The 10,007-nt window shown below is 44.3% G+C and overlaps 1 long non-coding RNA gene across 1 annotated transcript; it reads left to right on the top strand.

Annotated features, from left to right (window-relative positions):
- The first annotated feature begins 7,793 nt into the window (after positions 1–7,793).
- On the top strand, positions 7,794–9,287 carry LOC124703625. Its single transcript, XR_007003183.1, has 2 exons — positions 7,794–8,259; positions 8,393–9,287. It is a non-coding gene; the product is annotated as an uncharacterized LOC124703625 (long non-coding RNA).
- The last annotated feature ends 720 nt before the right edge of the window (positions 9,288–10,007 follow it).

Below are 10,007 nucleotides of genomic sequence, written 5' to 3'. Positions count from 1 at the left end.
TCATCCTCTACCCCGTAACCCTAATCCTCTTTCGGGCTCCCGCGACACCTGAATCGCCTCCGCCGTCGCCGGATTATTCCGACCTCCACTGGCCGTCCCCGCCGGCGAAATCGGACGCAGTCGAACGGCCGCACGACGGTGCATCGATTGGTCCGCGCCGATCTGCGTTTCGCCGCTTCCTCGTCGCGCCCCCTTCGCCTCTGCTCGTCTACCGTGGAGTTCCGCGGCGATTCGTCGCCGCCCGACGTCCCCAGCGTCACGGCGCTGCCGTGGGTTCGCCCTCGTGGCCGCGAGCTGCCGTGGCACCACCATGGCCCGGCTAGCCGGGCGCCGCCGTGCTCCGGCGCGTGCCGCCGTAGTCGCCATGGCCGAGCTCCGCTCTTCCTTTCCCGGTGAGTCCCGTAGCTTCCTTCTCTCCCTCTCTGCTCTGCTTCCTTTTCTCCTCATCTACGTTGTCTTGCTCAGCTACTGGCCTGCATCTCCATGTTGAGATGCTTGCCGTGACCATGCGCTACTGCTGTGTTGTTCTTGCTCAATTGCTCACTGTGGCGATTCATGGATTAGTGCTTATGAGCATGCTGTGGTGCCCTGTGTAATCTAGTAGCTCCTGCTGTTGCTCGATGCTCTGCTGTGCTTAGCTTACTGCTGTGCTTGGCTTACTGCTGTGTTTAATCTTGTCCCTGGCTTGATTGTGGTGGTAATTCTTGTATATTAACAAGTGCCAGTGCCTCTGAGCTAGTTCCTTTGGTTCAGATTCATTATTATGCTCCATTGAGCTGTACTGTTGGCTTAGCAGTGTGATTTAGTGATGGATTTACATGTGCTTTTCTTGTATATTGTGATCCTTTGGTTCATCAAGCCTTTGATGTGCTTCTGGATACAATTATAAAGCCTGATGCCCTTATCTGGGATGCAATTGTTCGGTTATTTAATTATCTCGTTCATGTGTTAATTACTTGGAATGAGTTCTAGCATGCAGTAGCATGCTCTAGCAAGCTTCTGGTGATCATATGATCACCAGTTGCTTGTAAAAGCTGCTCTTTGTGGTCTATGGCTCACTGTTGCTCATTCTGTGTTGTGTGGGTATCACACAGGCTTAACCTGGTGTGTGTTGTTGTTGGCTTAAGCAACTGCTGTTGCCTGCACTGATCCATTGGATCACTGCAAAGCCCTGGTGCTTTGATCTATTTGCTTTGTTCACTTATCTGTGTTGCCTGGATTTTACTGAAGTGGATAAGTGATGTGAGCTGCTCTGCAGTTGTGATCATCTAATTAATTGTGTTAGGGCTAGATGGATGCCAACCTTCAGTTGTGTACCCTAGCCCTTTACTGAGTCCAATTGGATAATGAGGTATAAGTTCTTGTACTGGCTTAGGGTTGAGGTGGCCCTGGCAGCACCTGTGTTGCTGTCCTGGTGGCTCCCCTATCTGTGATTTGCTATGGCTTGTGTTGGTCGATCGGAATTGAATAATTGTTCACCGGCTTTATCCAGTCTTGGACTTCCAGTGACCTTTTTGTGTTGACAAAATATATAGACAGGTAATTGTCTATAATCTGATGGCTTAGCTAGCTGTAGGTGCTTAGTGAGTGGCTTAGGCTAGCTATGGTTTCATTCTTGGCTGGATTCCTCTAGTTATGCATGGATTTGCATAACTGTTGTTCCCATAGGATGTTTACCTATTGGTCTGATCCATCTATGCTTGCACCAAATGGCTTGGTAGCCAGATGATGATACACACAGGGTATTCTACCCTTCATGTAGCTTCGGTGATGCATTGCATGCTTAATTATGAGCAAGCTATGATCTTGCTCGAGCTTTTGTGTGGTATACCTCACTCCAGGCTCCTAGATTGTTTGTTGGTGTAGAGGATTGCTTCAGGTTGCTCTTGTGATTGATTTACTTGCCCTGCTCCTCCTGGTGATCTTGTTTTGATTCAATGGTGAGATTGAGCAAATGGAACAGCACTGGCTGTTCCCCTTGTTCAAGCTGTTCTTGGTGTTCTTGGTAACTTACCACTGCTGCTGTCGATGGATGAACAAATGACTAGGGTTCACTGTTGAAGAGGTTTATATATGGCTGGCCTCTTCTCCCCCTGGTCGACAGCTTGGTCTGGTTCAGCTTGTGACTCACTCTGTGGTGTGTGTGTGTTGTGCCGCATGCACAAGCAGTGACTTGGTGGAGCATGCACACAGGGTGTGTGTGCTGCTTGTGTGTCTGTGTGTACCAGATCCTGTGTATCTGGCTTGGAGAGGATCAGCTCGGCAGAGCTGTGATATTATCCACCATTTACATTTGATTTATAACCTGCCAAGTGGCTATGCCACTTGGCATAATTTCTCTTTGTTATGATTTTTGTGCAGGGATCAAGAATGGATCAAAATGGACTTGGAGTTCATCATATACAAGATCAAATGAAGATGATCTTGTAGAATTTAGTCTAGGCTCATTAAATTGTAATTTTTCTTTATTTTTCCTTTCTTCTATTCTGCCCATTTATGTAATGTGTTGTATTATTCTTTTATTTCACTTATGGATATTGTAATGACATTGTAATGTGTGTGATGATCAATAAAGCTCAAAGTTTTCTCTAATGAGCTTTACTTTAATATAATTGTTCATCTTATTTATTATTGATCATTTACTTAATGAATTTCCTCAATTGAATTATTTATGTAATTATTTAATGTTTGAATTTGAAATTCAAATTCAACCTTGGTTTGAATTCAACCATGTCATATCATTTGGAATTCAATCAAGCAAACTCTCCTTTCTCATCTCAAAACCCTAAACTAGTGAAGTGAGAAACAAGTTTGTCGCACTCTCGAAACCCTAACCCTGTAAGGTGTCGAGAGAGAAACTTGTCCCCCTTCGATGCAGTTTTTGTTTAAAAGCGCGAAATTTCCCCAGAATTTACTATGAAATGCACATCCCTTTCTAAAATCTACCCCTCGATCGTCTCTAAACCTGGGACATTACAGGCGGGCAGGGGTACCCCGCCTGGTGGAGGAGGTGCCCCTCCCACGCGTGCAGCGACCGGCGGGGGAAGCCGTTAATGGCTGCGCCGTCTTCGTTGTTGAACGCCATCGGGAGAGTGGAGGGAGAGTGGAGCAGGGGTACGCGTCGCGGCGAGCGGAGCGGCGTATATAGGCGGGGCTGGCGCCGGCGATTAATGCCTCGTGGAATGTGACGCGTCCGCGGCGAGCTGACCGGCGGCAGCCTTTACTGCGCGCGGAAGACGATGCGTGCGCGGAAGACGATGCGCGTGTCGCTGACCGGTCGGGGCCACCTCCGCGGCGAAGCCGAAACGAAAGCGCGGGAGAGATTTCTCGGCGTTTCGCGCGCTTTCGCTTCGTCCGGAGTCCCCGAGCGCTCCTCGGTAGGCCGGGGTTGGCGTGGGCTCGCCGGATGGATGAAAGCCCAAATCCGGCGAAAAACGAGGAACCGGGGGCGCGGCTGGACCATTTTTCGCCGTCCGGATGGAAAAAACGTCACTCGGGGTCTAGTCGGGGAGACGAGTGGAGATGCTCTAACCAGACCGCATTAGCTACCGCCAAAACACATCACCATCATACTTTTCTTTAACAACATCATAATTGAAGATCGGACAGCAAGAGACTCGTCGGTGACTGGCGCCTATCCTACAGACTGTTCCTGATAAAAGCATCTCGAGACACTAGTAGAGAATAACTACTATATTAATCCTTAACAAGCATCTTTTTTCTCCTAATTTTGGATTTTTTTTGAAATTAACTGTGAGCTGACACGTAGGCTATCTTGTGACTGAATTTCGTGGTGTTTTCTGGGTGTACAATTTCGATGCTACATTGGAATTTAGACTAACATCTTTTCTTTTCTGGTGTTTCAGTGGTCGGTTGTTTTGGTGCATCGTTTGGGTAGACTTAGCTAAAAGCTGGGCCAAGCGGTGGTGGCCTGCATGTTGTTGGTCAAAGCGGTGTCTCTGGTGGGCTCTAAATTTTGGGCTTTGTGCTAGGTTGTCGGGTGATTTCTTTTTTCTGTCTTCTTCACGCTTTTTCTTCTGCTCACCTGTTCCTGATGAGGGCAGGCCCCAGGAGCTCAAGATGGTGACTCTCGAGGCCCTCGGGGCAAGCGGGCGAGCGGCTGACGGCGGTTAGAAGGGGAGGCCACGGCGGCGGGGAAACCCTAGGCGGCGCAGCGCCCGAGCGTGCGAGATCGGAATCTATGGCGTTTTCTCCCTCCACCTCCACCACTCTGCCACATAGCCATGTCCAAGCCTCCTGCTCGGGTTTCCTCCCTGCCTCGATCTCCCCAGATGCGGCGGTTGACTGGCGGCGGAAAACACCGGGAGCCCTCGCCGGGGTCTTCGATGCCGCTGCTGCGGTGGCTGCAGCAGGTGGCCTGCGATGTTCCGGGCTGAAGTGAGGAAGAGGTCGGACATGCCGTCGCGATGGCACAGTGCGAGGGCAAGTCGTGCTAGCCGCGCCGTGGCCTTGCGCCCCTGCAGCAGGTGGCCGGCGATGTCCTGAGCCGGTGCGCTGAAGAGGTCGGCAGGCCGTCGCCATGGTGCCACGCGAGGGCAAGCCGTGGTAGCCACGCCGTGGCCCCGAGCGGCCGTTGGAGCCGGCGAAGGACCCGACGGTGTCCACCGGCAGGGACCAACTCGGGTCGGTGTCGACCCAGGGGAGGCCATCCGAGCTGTGACATGCCTGCTGCTCGAGTTCGCGCATTTTGATTTTTCTGGGATTAGCGTGTTCAGCGTACGATGAAAACTTTTGCCGCTGCATCGCCTGAAGGAGCGCCGCTGCTTTGATGGCACGAGCGCCAGGCGGCCATCATTAGGAGATGCGCCAACTGCTGCTCTAACCAGATAAGCGTGCCACTTCCGTCACAAGGAGGAGAGCTAGGCAGGCGCTTGGTGGCCATCACTAGGAGGAGCGCCAATTTCTCCTCCAACGTGACGAGCGTGCCATCACCCACTCAAGGATGAGCGCCTGGCTATCATCCTCGCATCAGCAAGGCTGCGTGCACTCGGTTACAGGTCCAGGTTCTTCCCTCTCCCTACTGACACTTCTGATCCCCTTTTGTCTGCATCTTATTCCAATGGAGATGGCTGCGACACAGGGGCGAAGGAGAAGGCCCTTTTTGCAAATAGAAGTTCTCCTTCTGTCATGGTAGGTTGCCTCATTGTTTTGGTGAAAATTGAGTTCGTTGGGAAATGTTATTAGCGCTTAATTGAGTCCTATCACCCAAAAATTAATTGTCAGTTTGCATTTGAAGTAATATTGTTGCGAGACCACGAAAGCAGAGATAATGGCGACTACTTTGGTCTAGGGACGACCTAGAAAAAAAAACGTCTTGATAGATCATTCATGATATGTAACTCCATGCTACAGTTATAAAGAGAATACAATGCAGGTGTGTGTCCTATTTTACTCTCTTAGGTCATCTTTCCCACTGACTGGATGGCTCCAATCAATGTTGCAGATTTGTTATAGAAGGGATTTCATAAGTATGTTGTGAAAACATTTGGTTTGTTGAGCGTAATTATTGTGTATGCTGAGTAATTGACCGCCATTAGTTTGGTCTCAAGTGAGCTATGCAGTTAGCTAATTAGTTTGTGGTGATGCAGCCTCAAGTGAGTCATGCAATTAGCTATTAACATTATTGGCGTTCAGTCACCGGAGATGAAGCAAAATAGTTAGATTTTTTACTTGCGAGCTTTGTTGTCTCCATTGGGTCTGGGTAAAACCTAGCTTTATCTGATACCAATTTCATCCGTGGTTTGATCATACATGTATATGTGCATATGTCATGTGTTTGATGACAACAAGCATAGGTTCCGCAGGTGGCACATATACCTTTTTGTCGAGTGTTGCAAATCAGGATTAGGTAAGTTGAACTGATGGCATTCTGTATCAAGTTGTTCTGCAATGATTGATAATAAAAAAATCTTCAGATTTAATCGAGGTATATCTTAATTGAAAAAAATCGAACTGAGACTTTACTTATATTACTAAACCATGAATATCGATTTTTCTAGAATTAATTTTCCAAACATTCCAAGTTATACTATGCATAAGTTGTCACTTGTTTTTGGCACAAGTTTCACGGCAACTGAAGCAAATTTTGATATATTGCAATTACCCATCAAGTAGGAACTAACCGTTTTGGTAGTTCATGTTCTCAGCCATTGTATTTGCTGGCAAGAAGTAGAACTGTAGCCAGTTAAATACAAACTACTTTTGTAGTCAGTTTTATTTCAGAAGAGTGCATGTTGCACTGCTACTTTTTTGTAAGATACATTTTCAATTTATCTACTTCTTCTACATCCCAAGATTTTTGTTCCTTATATACGATTATGATTTAGTTTGTTTACGGATATTGTCTAGAAGAAAATTACTATCTTACCCCTAATCGTTAATATATTTTCCCCTTTTTTTCTTACAGATTTTGTGAAGATGCGTGCGCGCGAATGGTTATCTACAACACTTTTTATTCTGGAATGAACTCTCAAGCCGTAAAGTTCGGCATCCTTTATCCAGCAGAGGAGGGTGAGAGTGAGCACAGAAATTTAGTTGCCTCTTGGTCTGATGATCTGTCAGCTCCTTTTAGTTATTAGCAGTGATGGAGCCACCTCCCTGCAACCCCGGGCAGCACCTGGGCTCATCTGGCAAGCATCCGTTTAGAGCAGTGTTATTCCTAGCGTTTAATGACAGCGGTTGTTTCGGCAAACTTTCACTAGCGCAGCAGCAGTTAAGGTCTGCCCCGGCTTCCATGACTGGCACGCTCCGCCACTGAGGTGAGTGAAACTTGGATCCCATGTTCTACATTCGAATTATTTCATGTTGCTCAGAGTAATCTTACATGACAGTGCATTGCTGCTTCACTAATGCACTATGAATTATGTGTGTTGATGTGCGATCACTTTTATCTATTGGAATTTTGATTCCACTAAGTACTGCATAATTGACGCCACTAACCCTAACATTTTGTTTGCAGACATTTCTATGTACTAACTATAACTAAGCTATGTCTATTTAATTTTATAGGTGGCATAATTTATTTCAAAAGTTAACGAGACATTGGTGGATTTGTAATCTTATTCTTAGGTTTATCTACAATGAGGAAAAGATAAACAAATCGTCTTTCCTCCTTCTCCCATTCTGAGAAAGTTATGAAAATTGATGCAATTGTATAATATCCACTCTTCACTATTTTGGGGCGAATATGCAATAAAAACTCTCAGTTACTCATACCATAGTACTATTTTCATTTTAAGATGAATACTGATATGCCCAACTATGTTCTGATAGATATTTGCAGAATTCACCGAAGCAGAGAGTTGGAGTAAAAATGATGGTTAAAAGTTAACGAGACATTGATGGATTTGTAATCTTATTCTTAGGTTTATCTACAATGAGGAAAAGATAAACAAATCGTCTTTCCTCCTCCCATTCTGAGAAAGTTATGAAAAATGATGCAATTGTATAATATCTACTCTTCACTATTTTGGGGCGAATATGCAATAAAAACTCTCTGTTACTCATACCATAGTACTATTTTCATTTTTAGATGAATATTGATATGCCCAACTGTGTTCTGATAGATATTTGCAGAATTCACCGAAGCAGAGAGTCGGAGTAAAAATGATGGTTGTTGAATGTACTGATTGGCCTTGAAGCTCTGTGGAGCAGCGCCAACCCCTAATGATTTTTTTTTTTGGGTAAGGCTACTAAGCTTTCATGTTTGTAAATAACAAATGTTGTAATGTACTAATTAACTTCATGTCTAAATTTATCATGTATATAAGAGAGAAAAAACCAGGCGAGTGACATTTTTCACTAAGTTTCAGAATATAGCCATTGTTGGCAACAATGTAGTATTTTTATAGATTGAAGTTCAGCTAGATGTCCAATTGGTCCATTAATTTCCATTCCCTATCCTCCATCTGTTAGCAAGTATTTGGTATTTATAGTCTTTCACTTTGCTCAGATCGTATGCTCTTCTTCACTGTAGTGGGAGAAATGCAATTCTTAGGTAAACTACGATGTTGAATACATTGTTATTAGTCATCAATAAATATACCAAGATATGCATTTTTCTGTCATTTCATTATCATTGCAATGACACTGTCAGATCCATCCTTCCCCGCACACTCGCAGAGACATCTTCCAAGTACATACACCATTTCAATGTCCAAACTCATATTTTTTGCGTTTCTTTTGCTAAAATCTTCTTGATTCTGAGCACTGGTACTAGAAAGCATAATCCAGTTTAGTGTAAGTTTCTACTATTTCGAAGTAATTTAATCCCATGAATTCGAGTAATGTGGATATCATGCTGATGTTACCACATAATTCCCAGTTTAGCACAGGAGGTAACCTGACTTGTTGTTCTCATTTTTGTGTGCAGAAAGAATCACGTTGCAGATTAGGAAGTCTCGCTCTTTTTTACGGCAGCGATGATAGCATAGAACTTCTCTGCGAAACCCGAGCAAACTTCCCTTATTTTGTGCCTCTTGGTTTTCCTAATTCTGTTTTGTTCTTTCTGACTTATAACTGAACTAGAGGACTTGAATATGGTCAGAGGCAGAGCATGAAGGTGATGATACAGAAGTTGCACGACCAATAAGGTTAAGTCCAATGCTTAATTTAGCTTCCTTTTCTTGGTAGCATGGTTGAGTGTTATTACATTATCCACCAAAACTTGATCTTTGAGTTTCTCATCTTTTGATCATACAAAGTGCAATGAGATTCAGGTAATGTACAAAGTGGATAGTGATTCTTCCACAAATTTGTTTTTACCTTAAATATGCTATTTGGACTGGTCCTTTAGGTGGAATTTTTTTTCCCTAAATACTTAATCCTTTTGGAAGATAACCTTCCCTGGTTTTGGAGAGGGTAATAGGCTGGTTCGCTGCTTCTTTGTCTTAGCAGTTACCAATACACACTCACTTATTAGTCTTTTGCAGTGTTGGTAACTAAGTGAGTTTTATGGGAACATATGTTGGTGTTTCCTCTATCAGATGAAGGAATTGGATAGCTCTTGCACGTTCTGCGTTTCTTAACTGCGGGTGTTTCAGTCTCCACAATCTGATACATATGATTATTCTTAGATAGATGTTAATGTATGATGTTGGAAGAGGTAAAGATTGGACAGTACTTCTGCTGATCTTGGTGAATATATACTATATATATGTAATAATAACTCAAAAGACCACACATTAACTTTATAATTTCATTTGCAGTTCCAACCTACATCTGCAGTGGGACCTTCCAATCTTCAATATAGATCTTCTTTCAAGTGATTGGTTGTTCTGAATTATGTCAGCTGAGCTCTTGTGCAAAATGCAAGTGCAATAAGTTAATGCCCCACATGATCTGTAATGTACCTGTAGATGTAGTCATATTTTTGGACGTCAAGAATAGTTTCCTTTGCTCAGATGAGAGAAGAGCAGTCTGAGAGAAAGAAAAAAAACTAAGCGGACTCACATTTTTTATGAAACATTGTAGTTCTTTCTTTCACCAAACCATTGTACACTTCGTTGAAAGCATATATACATCTTAGTTTTAAGTTGTAAAATAGATGCAATCTAGCAAGTCACTGTTTGTTATTACCAACATCAATCAGGCTCACCATCTAGGTCTTACATCAATTGATATGACATGGTTGGCGCGGCGGCACGCCGCGCCCATTCCTGCTAGTATATAAGTAACTGCGTTGCGTTCTTGTAATTGGTGGTGTTGTCACAGCACGACACCAAACTGGTGCCATGTTGCACACGTGGCGTGGTGTGGCAACTCCACCAGTGCGGCGGATGTGGCATTCGGGCAACCTTTACACGATTGCTGGCGGATTTTCATCAAGCCGCCATTGATGAATAGCACGTCAGCATTTGGTAATTTCAATTTGAAAAAAAATAGACGCCCAAAATCAAATTTGTGCGAATATTTGCGTGACACTTCCAATTAAATTTCTCTATCAAAATAACATTTAATATTAAAATTAAAACTAGCTAACGATCCAC

This window comes from Lolium rigidum, chromosome 3, assembly GCF_022539505.1.
Source record: "Lolium rigidum isolate FL_2022 chromosome 3, APGP_CSIRO_Lrig_0.1, whole genome shotgun sequence".
Taxonomy (NCBI): Eukaryota; Viridiplantae; Streptophyta; class Magnoliopsida; order Poales; family Poaceae; genus Lolium; species Lolium rigidum.
The sequence above is the reverse complement of the archived record's forward strand: the minus strand, read 5'-3'. Positions and strand labels throughout refer to the sequence as shown.